The sequence below is a fragment of the Lepidothrix coronata genome, unplaced genomic scaffold (genome assembly GCF_001604755.1).
Source record: "Lepidothrix coronata isolate B3197 unplaced genomic scaffold, Lepidothrix_coronata-1.0 Scaffold55, whole genome shotgun sequence".
NCBI lineage: Eukaryota > Metazoa > Chordata > Aves > Passeriformes > Pipridae > Lepidothrix > Lepidothrix coronata.
This window is the reverse complement of record NW_016690235.1, coordinates 1,436,615-1,448,724: the sequence shown is the minus strand read 5'-3', so window position 1 is coordinate 1,448,724 and position 12,110 is coordinate 1,436,615. Positions and strand designations below refer to the sequence as shown.

Genomic DNA, 12,110 nt, shown 5'->3' with positions numbered 1-12,110 from the left:
TCCGCGACGCTCGGGGTCTGCCGCGGAGAGTGGGTGGAGAGCGGGGACGCCTCCGCTCCTCCCGGCGCTGATCCCCCTGCCTTCGGCGCCGGGGGCCGGCTTCGGAGCGGGAGCGGAGTTCGGCGGGGCGGAGCGGGCACACCTGGGCCCCCGCCCGGCGAGGGAGCGCGGGCGGAGCGGGGGCGGAGGGAGCCCGTCCCTCCCCGTCCCGTCCCGTCCCGTCCTGCTCTGTCCCTCCCCGTCCCACCCCTCACCCCTCCCTTCTTCCCTCCCTCCGTCCGCCCGTCCGTGCGCGCCGGCGGCGGCGGCGCCGCGCTCCCTACACCGCGCAGCCCCCGCAGGTAAGCGCAGCGCGGCGGGCCCGGGGGGCGGAGCGGAGCGGAGCGGGGCGGGGGGTCCGCCGTCCCCGCCCGCGAAAAGGTTCCCGCTCCCCCATTCCCCGAGGGCTCCGCGCCCACGGAGCTCTCCCCCCTCCTCCTCTTCCTCCTCCTCCTCCTCCTCCTCCTCCTCTCGCTTTGGTTTTTTTTCTTTCGTGTTCCTGAGCCCAGTCCGACTCCTGCGGCGCGCAGCGGTGCGCGGGACGACGCGCCTTGGCTGGGGCCCCTCCAGCGACGGGCTCCTTCGGGATGGGCTCGAGTGAGCTGCTGGCGTCGGGTTAAGCTTCTATTGCTGCTGGACTAACGCCTCTGGGGTTGGCCTGGACTAAGTGATGGGCGCTTGTTTGATCAAGGGACGCTAACAGTACTTACTTAGAGTCTGTCCTGATTTATTCCCCCCTCTCCTCTGTGAAGTCTCTTTGGATTGATTTATACCGATTAAGGCAGTGGAAAAAGTCCTTGTTAAAAAATGGTTGCCACCTCTCTCTCCTGACTTCCTCAGTCCTTCCGACGAAGAGCCTGCTGAAGTCCAATGGGAGCCGTGTTGATGTGTCCATGGTGTTTACAAAGGTAAAGGACAGGGAGAAGATGAATGACAAGCACAAGGGTATGGAGTATTAGAGAAAGACGGAGAGGGTGGGGAGCAGGAGGGAAGCTAGAGGACAAAAGCCGTTAGCGAACTGAAGTGAGAAGACAGAGGTGGAACCAGAGGGACCAAGTTTCTTCCTCTATCTTCTTTCTCTATGTTCTTTTTAAATAGCTAGACAGTGGGAACCATCTCAAAAAGCTGCTTCCTGAAGAAGTATATGAAAAGTTTTTGTTATCAGAAAAATGTTGGAATGTTTAAATTTTATTTTCTTGTGGATTTCTCTCTGGAACAAGCTCACACCTTCATGATTTCAGTTGTCTATGAATAAGTTAAAAGCTGCTCATATCTCCTCTTTCTTCTTTTGTTTTCTCCTTATCCTTATTTGCTGTAGGTTTGGGTTGGTTTTTTAGTTGGTTTTTTTGGCTGTTGGGAGGGTTGTGGGTTTGGGAGGTTTTTTTGGAGTGGGGAGGTTTCTGTTGGTTTGGGGTTTTTTTTTTCAAGTTTCAAGATAGGATAACCTGGGGGAGCCTGTGTAGGCAAATTGTGTTCCCAAACTGTGGAGGAATCAGGGTAGCTGCAGTCCTTTTACCACTAAAAACTACTGCAACTCTTATCTTTTCAAAGAAAGTCTTTTTATGCTAAGTCAGATTTAGTGTGTGTACCATTTTGTCTAAAAGGAATCACTCTCAGGTCTGAGTTATGTTTCAGTTTGGCAGCCAGGGCTGTGTGCCATGCAGCCTGTTACTCTCGTGCAAGGATGGGGTGTACTGTAGCACTAAAATAATACTTCTGGTAATTTCAGCAGTGGACTGAAGCGATATTGTGTGAGCCCAGGCATAAGTGAAGCTTTGCCCTGCAGCTTGCTATTACTGGCTATAGGCGTGCTGCATGTTTCTCCTTAACTGATATGTGCTCTGACTTACAAAGCAACTTGATAGGCCTGTGTTTTACCATTGTTTTTTATTAAATATTAACCACACAAAATCAAATGCTGGATTGGAGCTGTCTTGCTCCAGAGTAGATTGACACTGTCTCATCCTGTGCAGTTGTACATGAACTGTGATTATTTTCCCTTTTGTGTGCAAATAACTAGGGAATAATTTAGGGATGTTGAGAAGCACTGTTTCATGATCAGTACGGTGTTGTCCTTATCACTCCTTAATATAGATTGCACTAGTTAGACTGTTGGCTGCTGTAAGCCTTGTTCTGAGAACTTAGCAGGAACAGTGCTGGTTGGAGAGAGGAAAACACTGGCTGGAGTCTGCTTTCTATTCCTCCATTCTTCAAAACAAATATTGAGGGTGGAAAGGTTAAAAAGCTTTTGAGACAAAACACATGGAAAATGCAAAATTAAAGTAATGCTACACTGCGTACGCGGCTTTAATATGTGAACTCCACATGTACCAGTCTTATCACTGTGTACAAAAATACTTATGGTTTTCATCAGTAATTCTATAAGATTGTAACTAAAATATAATTCCTTCTCTGCTTAAAAATGAGAGAAAAGAAAAATATCTGCAACTTGGTCTTGTACTGTCACACAGTGAAACTATGTGGGGAATCCAGGAGAGGGCTGAGGGTTGAGGAAAGTGTTTTTCTCTGGAGCAGAAACTTAGGTAGTACTTAAATGGGATTCACTTTTACATCACTGTGACGAGCCCTTAATAACACCTTAATGAATAGTTTGTGCTTTCTCAGTAGCCTCTCCATACTGAGCTTGCTTCTTCTGATGTTCAGAGGTTTAAGTCAAAAGGCAAGTATTTCTTCTGAGCAGCTTATTCCTTTGGAATACAACCCCCATATTCTCTTTGAGTACCCAGCAGTTTGAGCACTAACTCTTGGAGGTGAGCTGCCTCCTCCAGATGTCAGAAGAGCTGGCTTTGAGCACCTCTATGTGGTGACCTGCCAGCACTTGCTGAGCACTGTTGCTGTGCCAATTGCCGTGTATCTGGCTTTTTTATCATATGGACGCAAGAAAAAACTGAGTGCAGCTCTTTTGCCAACAGGGCTGGATGGGGAACTCTCTCACAGCCATTGCTTATAGTCTTGGTGATGCCCAAGGACATGTGGAAGAATTTGAGAGTGGTAGGAGGTTGTAATGTGAGGCAGTTGCCGTTTCCACTATCATTTGCCTCCCAAAATTGAAATTTGCTACGTTAGTTGGATTTCCTCCCTTTCAGAAAGAAAAGTGCATGCAATTTAAGAGACACGTAAATTCAGTCTAAATTCAGTTTAAATCCATCTAAATGGTGTATTTGAACAGCAGCTGCTACAAGTAATGCTAGGGGAAAAATGCATACAATTGTTTTACTGAAAGGAGGATAGAGCAATCAATATCAGCATCTTTAGTTTGTGGATTAGTTCTTTATATGTTATGCATTTCACTGCTTCATCTTTCACAATGGGTTTTATTAATTTTTTTTAGCAGTTTAGTAGTGGGGAAAAAAGGGAAACAAACTTTGAAGAAAGTAAACAATGTGGTTGTAAAAAAAAATAAACAAAAATGAAGGCATTATGAAAACACTCTTTTTTCCTTTTTTTTTTCTTTTCCATCTTCCTGTGTCCCCCTTTACAAAAGGTCCTCATTTGTGGCTTTAGGATTTTTGATAATTTGAAGGAAGAGAAATACATGATCATGAGGGACTTGAGCCAGCAGTGGCTTAAACTGGCATCCAGTGTGTGGTTTTGACTTTTCTTTCCCATTTGTCACAAGGTGTTACTGTAGAAAGGGGTTAGTCCTCAGTAGTGCCCCATTAGGGCTGATCTTACACATCTCGTGTTTTCCTCTCAGGTACTTTTCTTCATAGCTAACACAGAAGCTTAAGGTTTCATCCATGGCCTATAGATGTCAATGGTAAAATGTACATTGGCATATTTGGATCAGGTGCAAGGCTGATGTGTTGCTTTTGCAGAAATACAAAATTGTTTCCAGGGCAGAGGAAAGCTCTATCAAAGGAATAAGAGCTGCTGTTCTGCTTACATTTCAGGGAATTTAAGTTTTGGTTTTCTTCATTTATATTTCAAGCTTAGTTCCTTTAAAACAAGTAGAAGCATCGCCTGTATGTTCTTGCACCTTCATTGACACACTGAAACAAATGGCAGTGAACATCTGAACATCTGGTACCTTGTTTTGATTTCTATTGAAGGTAAATGAGATTTCTGCTAAGTACCTATGTTTGTGCATCCAAACCTCTCCTTCTCTCATCCATTGACTGCCTGACACTGTTCCCGTATTTCCAGACAGATTAACAGTACACTTGGCTTTCAAAATCTTGGTCATTGTTTGGCTGAAGGTTGCACTTTAGGATCAAATTTCATTTTTTAATGACTAGTATCTCTTGTTCTTGAAAACATAGTTTCTATTTGTGCAATGTCGAGCACCAGTAAGGAAAAGAGCCTATGTGCTGGTGCTGTTTTGGATAGTATATGTGTGTCCCAGTTCCACATGGCAACCCCATGATCATTGCGTTTCTCTAATGAGCTTTTGACAGAGACCTTTTGAGGTGGTAAAGGCACTATATTTCTATACAGAGGAGCAGTAGCCTTGCTTGGATCAGTGCAAAGTGTCCAAAATTTCCTGACAGGGACAACCTGCAGGAATTTGTTAAACATGTTTTTCTCAGTTCTTTATCTACATCCTAGTGGATCTGCCTCCTTCTTGACCCAAATCTTGTAGGCAGTTATGTTAGTGCACACAGGGAGGGGAGCACTGGCGCTCTTACCCCAGGGCAAAGAAGCATTTCTTCTTAAAAAGAAAGCAAATCTTCCCCCTCTGCTTTTGGCAGACAAAAACAGCCACAAACTTGTGTGGCTGCTGCGGTTGAAGGGGTGTGGGTAAGGCATACCTACCCTTGCCAGAAGCACAGCCGGAGAAGGGGAACCACATCCCTCCTCCTCTAGCTGCTTCCAGGATGAATAGCCCGGAAGGGTCCTGGGCTGGGGTGCGTGGAGAGTGTTCTGCTTTCCAAAAGCCTTGAAGATCGGTGCTGGTGCACTTTGGAGTGGATTAAGACCTGGCTGTCGTTCCTGCTTGGGAAATGGGAGGAAAGTGTTGTGCCTTGCTGTTTCCCACTCACATATTGCAATGTGGTCTCTGCCGAGATAGTGGTAAATAGCGTGGATCAGTGGCATGAGAAATGCCTTCAGTTGCAAAGGTGGGAAGGCTGGATCTCTTTTAGAAGGAAATGTATTTTGGGAGCACAGGTACTGTATTGGTGACAAATGTATATACACATTTGTACCAGCTGCATTATCTTTACTTTAGATTGTTGTAACTTGAGAGGTTGGAACTGCTTTGTTTTTTTGAGGGCGTTTTTTTGGCTTTCATGTGGCATACTCTAGATACAATTTAGAGGTGCTTTCCCTTTCTCTTGAAAAATACAAATGTGCCAAGTATGCAAACCCAATATTATCTTTCTGCTTTTGCTTCTGACTGTGACTAAGAGATGAACACCTCCTGAAGAGGATTGTTGGAGCTACTGTAGAAAATGCCAGTGAGTTTGATAGTCATATATGATGAATTTCAATTCTGTGTAAGCCTCATGCTGTTGTATTACAGACCATTTAGCCTTTTGTGTAGGAATTTACATGCCACAGTGACCTTCTGAGTAGGGTGAGTTTCAGAGGCACTCTATGCAATATATTGGTTCTTGTCTTCAGCTAGAAAATGTAGTGCATACAGCAGTGCTTGCAGGAGCAAGCAAAAAAACGTTGGATTGACATCAAAGGCAAGATCTTTCTGCACAAAATCCTGAAGCTTTCGAGTGGTAAAAGTCTGGCAAAGGAAATGCATGCTCTTTTTCATTGTAAGACCCTTTTCCCTCCCTCCCACCCTCTTTTTGGGATGTGTATGTCAAATACGAAATGGTGCTGGTACATTACTTCTATGGGAGCATTAATTTTTCTTAGACAGTCTTTGGCCACTTGTTGATGATTTTTTTCACCCTGGATGGAAAGATATATTTATAAGTAAAGCAGTATCACTTTATTGTGAAGAAGTTAGCTGCAGCTTAAATTATTGAAAAACAAAAAAGTTGGATGAGTATTAAATGCTTACTGCATAGAGAAATTTGTATCTTCTTTGAATAGGAAAGTGATTATTTAAGAGAAGTGGGCTTAACATAAGCTCCAACAAAGACATACTGGTATCTGAGCAGTCAAGGGAGATGCCAATAGGTCGCACCTATTTGTTAGGTGGTTATACTTTGGATTGTGTTTGCAGGAAAGGAGAAAGACTGATAAACTTTCAGGAGGAAATAGCTACGTAGCTTGCAAGTATGGCAAGTGTTGTTTTGTCTGGTGCAAAGAGGTTTTGATAAAGAGTCTGTAGCCACTGGATTTCGCTAAATGTTTAGTCACTGATAATGCAGTCTGCTTTTGACCTGTTGTGGTTGTCAGACCTGCAGGACAGTGTCCTGAAGCCTTGAGCTGCCACTGGTGACAGAGCGAGGGAACTGGGATGGCATTATGTAGCTGCAGTGTGTGAAGGGCGGTGTGCCTCCACGTTCCCTGCCCTAGCCAGGCTGTGGGTGTCCACAGCCAGGATGCTGGTGCAGAAGAAAGCCCGTGTTTGTTTGCTGCCCATTTCCAAATCAGCTTTGCTGGCACCAAGTGAGGTGGAAGGGCTGATCCTGGCCCTGGGGATGCCACCTGTGCAAGAGTCCCTGTCCCTTCAGCCCACGGACCAGAGGCCCAGCACGTGGTGAACACCTCCACTCTCCAGCTGCTTTGGGACAAGGAGAAGCAAATTGTCAAGCAGTGGCAGCAGCTGCAGCTCCTGGCCCTTGACTGGCTAGCTGGTGGCAGAAGACCTTAGTGGAGGGGTGTAGATTAGTACCTCAAGCCAGTGGCTCTGTCAGTAGAAGGTCACCTTGCCCCTTAAAGAAATTGCTTTGTACTGGGAGGAAATGTGGTATTCACTGTCATGGTCAAGACAGCATTTTTCTGGATCGCATGCCTGCATCAGGTGCTCACTGACGTTCTTGGTGGAATCTGTTTTCCTGTGGTTACTGTATTTTTTCCAGTCTCTTACTACAGCAGTGACCTCACTTCCTGGGTCCCAGAGGTTTCAAGGTTTTGTCTTTATGTTATTAACCACTTTCACAGTTACTTGTAACCGAACATGAAGTAGTAGCAAAGGCTGGTGGGTGTGTATGTGTGTTCCCTGTTTTATCTGGACACTTCTGAGCTCTTTCATTGACATTCCTGCTAGTAGAAGAAAATGTGAACTTTTTGTGCATAATTTAGTTGCTATTTCCATGCCTATTGTGACAGGTGTGTTTTCAGTGATTCCCTGTAGAGACTGGATCAGTAGTTTTACAAGATATTTATAGTTGTGAGATGAGTTGCAGTAGATAGGTGTTGCTTTCATGTAGTAGTGAAGCTGTAATGTGTGATGTAAAGGGGAAATTTGGCTACTTTGTCTCAGGTCATGCTCACAGGATTAAACTTTGTAGCACATTTCTATAATTGCTTTCTAGTTTTAAAGGTAGCAAACTAATTATTGAAGTACAAAAGCATTTGGGAAATTGGTAGGGAAATGTGAGATAGACCAGAATAGATTCAGATTAATAATGATAAACTTGTCAATTCCAAAGGAGTGTGAAGCATGGTATATTTTGTATTAATACTGTATTGCATGTCATTGACTATTGCACTTGGACAAATGAGTACACAGCTCTGCTGAAGTGTCTAATTGGCAAATTTTTGGTACAGGAGAATAACTTGAATGTTCCCTTTGTCCATGCTGAGAATGTCCCCAGGCATTCCTGTCTTGTTAGGACAAACTAGCCAAGGTAGTAAGACAATGTTGTCCTATATGCCACAGTAACACCCAACATGTACTAGGAGTCATATTTCATCATGACTAGGCTTCACGAACGAATATTTGGGAAGGGCTCTACCCACGTTTGTTACAGGCGCGTTGGTGGCTGAAAAGGCCAATACAAGATAGACACATCCGGTTGCAAAAGGCACAGCAGAAAGACTCCTTAGGTGGTAAATTCTACAAGGCACGATTCTTTCTGCGTTGTCTTTTCTCCTCGAGAGTGATCCTGCGTGCTTTGTCAAAGACATCAGCAGCGTTATAGATGGTGTGTCTCCAGACCTCCCAATTGGAGGCCAGAGTAGACCAGTTATGGTGATCAATATGGCCAAGGCTGAGATGTTGTTTCAGGGAGTCCTTGTATCTTTTCTTCGGGGCTCCTCTCTTGCAGCAGCCGGTGGCAAGTTCACCATAGACCATGATCTTAGGGAGGCGGTGGTCCTTCATCCTGGAGACGTGCCCTGCCCAGCACAGCTGTGTTCTCAGTAACATGGCCTCAATGCTTGTGACTGCTGCTTGTTCTAGAACAGATGTATTGGTCACATAATCTGACCAGTGGATGTTTAGGATTGTAACATTTAAGCATATGTTAGCCATCCACATAATCAATAGATTCAGTCAAGGAGCAAAGCCTTGGCCTTCAGTTTAAGAATTCACTGAGATGTTCAGTGGTTTCTATCCACATGTCTGCCTGTTTACCGATACACTCTTGCAGACACAAGTCCAGTGCTTCAACAGGTCACTTCTCCCTGTTCCTCTTGTCAAGGAAATGGGATTCACCAATTGTTTTCTTGAGATCTTGCAGTGGGGCAAACAAACAACTTCAGGAAAATGGATGTCTGGATAGGTACCCAACATTCAAGGAGTATTGTCCTGAATGTGACTTGTACTTGAAAGATACCATAATAAATGTCTTTCCTTTTCCTTTCTGCGCTCCCCAAAATGTGACAGACATGGAGAGCAATTCTGTGCAAATGAGCCAGGGTGCCTTTGACATGTCCTGAGCATGGTTTCTGCATGGGGCTCTGAGAGCTGTCCCAGTGTGGCTAACAACGCATCAGGATCATTTTGCTCCTCCTAAAGCTTTGGATGAAAGTACTGGAAACTTTACCACAAAGCAGTGTATTTCCCTGCACTGAAACTTTTTGTAAGCTAGAGAAGATTTTTCTGAATTAATCTGTTTGCTCCCCTAGTTTTTTAGCTTCGTGTTTATAGCACTTACAGTGCCCTATTTCAAATACCCAGTGCAAGTGGGACTGGAAGCTGACTGAAACTTCAGGGTATTACTGTGATCAAAACAATTCTGGTATTTAGTGAATAGACTTAAAATAGGTCTCTAGAATTATTGCAATTTTGCAAATAGTTGATAGAAATAGTATAGCTTAGTGCCTGGTTCTCCAAGAAGTACAGTGTATTTTCTGTTCCCTGCCATGGGTTGCTTAAGTTTCGCATGCAAAAGCATACTAAGAGGTTCAGCCTAAAGGAAAAAATTCAGGGGTAGATGTGCAAGCTGATGACAACCTGATGACAGGTGGGAATTACATGATTGTAGAACACATAAATGCCTTAAAACTAATATGCCTGAACAAACACCTCTGCTGTGATCCTGCATATTTCCGTCCTCAGCATCTCCTCCACAAAATTTCTTACAAACAGAAGCTGGTTGCCCAGATTTTAATGATAAAGTTGTTTGAGAGACTTGTTTACAGCTTTTTCAGTTCTTCTTTCTAAATTGTTCTTAGTATGCTATGAAGACTCTGTGAAGAGACCCTTAGTATAATTTTTGTGGGAAAACAGTCTCTTTTTCCTTCAGAAGAGTAGCACAGAACTGCAGGAAAGGCTTTGGCAATGAAGCTGCACCCTGCTCCTTTGTGTTTCATCATTGCCAGGCATGTGGAAAAGGAGGGAGAAAAAATGTTGACTTTCCTCAGAGCTACCAAGATAAGGTGACATTTCTTGGTTGGTCACAAATTCAAATGTGAAGCTGCTGTGCATCTGCCTCCCACAATTATGCAGAAGTCATTCTGTGCCCTGTATGTCCCTCTGACTGTTCCTCTTGTGGTTTGATTACCTTTTTCCCCTCAAGACCCTGCAAGTGGGGTCTCCTGCTGATATAAGTTGTATCTCCACTAGAGGGGGATGCCAGTAAACCTGTAATGGGAAACTTGGAGGATTTGATAAGTTTTAATGCTTTACTCTTCCTCCTGGCTGTCACTGTTGTCTGTTGGTTTAAGTGGAATATCCTTGAAAGAAGGCTGCTGCAGGACTCAAGGCAGCAGCTGACCAAGTAGTAGGCATTGGGTTTCTCCAAAACACTGTCAGTTCTGCCAGTCTGCTATTATGCATTTTTGTACAGAATCATAGAATGGTATGGGTTGGAAGGGACCTTAAGGATCATCTAGTTCCCAGCCCCTTGCCACAGACAAGAACACCTTCCACTAGACCAGGTTGCTCAAAGCACCATGCCACATAACCTTAAACAATTCCAGGTATGGGTCATCTACAGCTTCTCTGGGCAGCCTGTTCCAGTGCCTCACTACCCTCACGATACAGAATTTATTCCTATTATGTAATCTAAATGCACTCTTTTTCAGGGTCAATTACCCCTTGACCTGCCTCTACGTACCCTTCTACAAAGTCCTTTTCTATCTTTTTTAAACACCCTCTTTAGGTACTGGAAGGTGCTATAAGGTCTTCCCAGAGCCTTCGCTTCTTCAGGCTGAACAGCCCGAGCTCTCTCTGCCTGTCTTCACAGGAGAGGTGCTCCAGCCCTCTGTTCATTTCTGTAGCCCTCCTCTGGACTTACTCCAACGGTCTATACCTCTTATGTTGGGGGTTACAGAGCTGGGCGTAGTACTCTGGCTGGGATCTCCCAAGAGCAGAGTAGAAGGGAAGTATAAGGTCAGCAGACCTAAGAGAGGCTGCTCACTGGTGGGAGAGTGAAAATCAGACCCAGCATGCCTAAGTGGGCCTTGTCAGGGATGAGAGTAGCTGTGCATGGACCTCAAGCGTTGGTGTCATGGACACAGCTGGTGTGTGCAATTATGGGATGCCTAAAAAGTCTGTTTTGTATGTGGATTTCAGTACGTTCTCTTTTTGTAGCCTGGATCCCTTGAAGGTTTTCGTTTATTTGTGTGGTCACAAAGAAAGATCTTAGTGGTTCTCAAGTAATGCTTTATGGCTTATGCTTTTGTTACAAACTGTCTTAAGGAGGCTTTGAAGTGTGTGTATGTTTAATGTTTGTATCCATGCTAATGTGCACAAAGTTCCAAGGGGAGAGCTTGAGGCAAACTACTATTTAGTTTTGATTTTCCTTTTTTTCTTTAAGAATAATCCCAGTTGCACTTTTGTCCGATAGGACTGCTTTTTCTCCTTTCTTAACTCTTTAAAAGAGGTGCAAGAAACGTGTATCTGAAAAGTGGTGAGACAGACTAGATAGTGCTTGGACACTAAACTTTCTGTCATCATTTGTGTTAGAAGACAGTTTTCTTTTGATTTTGTTCTGGTTTTAGATCAACTGTATTCTGCCTCCTGGCTTTTTGTTTTCCCCATGAATTTGTGGCATCTTCCAAATATTCTGATTGAAATATTTGTTGTTTCTGTTCAGCATTGTATATGTTGAGAACTCAGTCAGGGAAGTTGAATAATCACTGAAGTATGGTGTGAATTTACAACAGCCTACTTAATTCATGTGACTTCTTGTACGCACTAAAAGCTAGTCTGCTAAACACAACTCAGAGTTAATCCAAGTCAATTCTTAAAGTGAATTAGTCAAGCTATGTGCTAATCCTCTGTGTTTACCTGCTTATTGAGATAGGCAGCAGCCTAAGTTGCTTTAAACTTCACTTGATAATTGAAAGGGGAAGGGTCAAAGGGAAGGTGATGAAGTCTTGATGTTTTCTTCATCTGTCTCCTTTCAGGGCATATTTCAGTACTGCTTTGCATTTATAAATCTTGAATTCATGGAATGATCAGCATGAGCTACCTGAGGCCAAAAGCCAGTACTCTGCTGCAGTTCTCTGCTAAGCATCCCTGACAGCTTCAACTATTTCCAGAATATTTCAGAGAGTGTGCTACTTCCTGATCATCCATACTAACTGTTCCACAAAATGTCCAACTGGTTGAGTTGAGATGCTGTAGGCAGTGGGGAATATGATGCAGACTGTGAGGAGCAGGAAGCCCTATCAACCTCTGCCAAGAAACTAGTAACCAGCCCTGATTTTACAGCATGGACACACACACACAGGAATTCTGTCTGTATTGTTCTGAGCACACCAGAGACTTGCATGATGGGCAAGAAGTAATTCCCTTTCATTTGTCA

The 12,110-nt window shown here is 44.1% G+C and overlaps 1 protein-coding gene across 5 annotated transcripts in view; it reads left to right on the top strand.

The window, feature by feature from the left end:
* The first annotated feature begins 280 nt into the window (after positions 1-280).
* The window catches only part of LPAR1 (lysophosphatidic acid receptor 1), a 69,771-nt gene continuing 57,941 nt past the window's right edge, over positions 281-12,110 (top strand). Inside the window, exons 1-2 of one of the 5 annotated variants that reach the window (XM_017816468.1) lie at positions 304-341; positions 880-947. The gene's annotated coding sequence lies outside the window, so the exon portion shown is untranslated. Of the gene's footprint in view, positions 342-464; positions 948-5,077; positions 5,170-12,110 lie in introns of those variants that run through there. The other 4 variants (XM_017816467.1, XM_017816470.1, XM_017816466.1 and 1 more) reach the window with 4 other exon arrangements.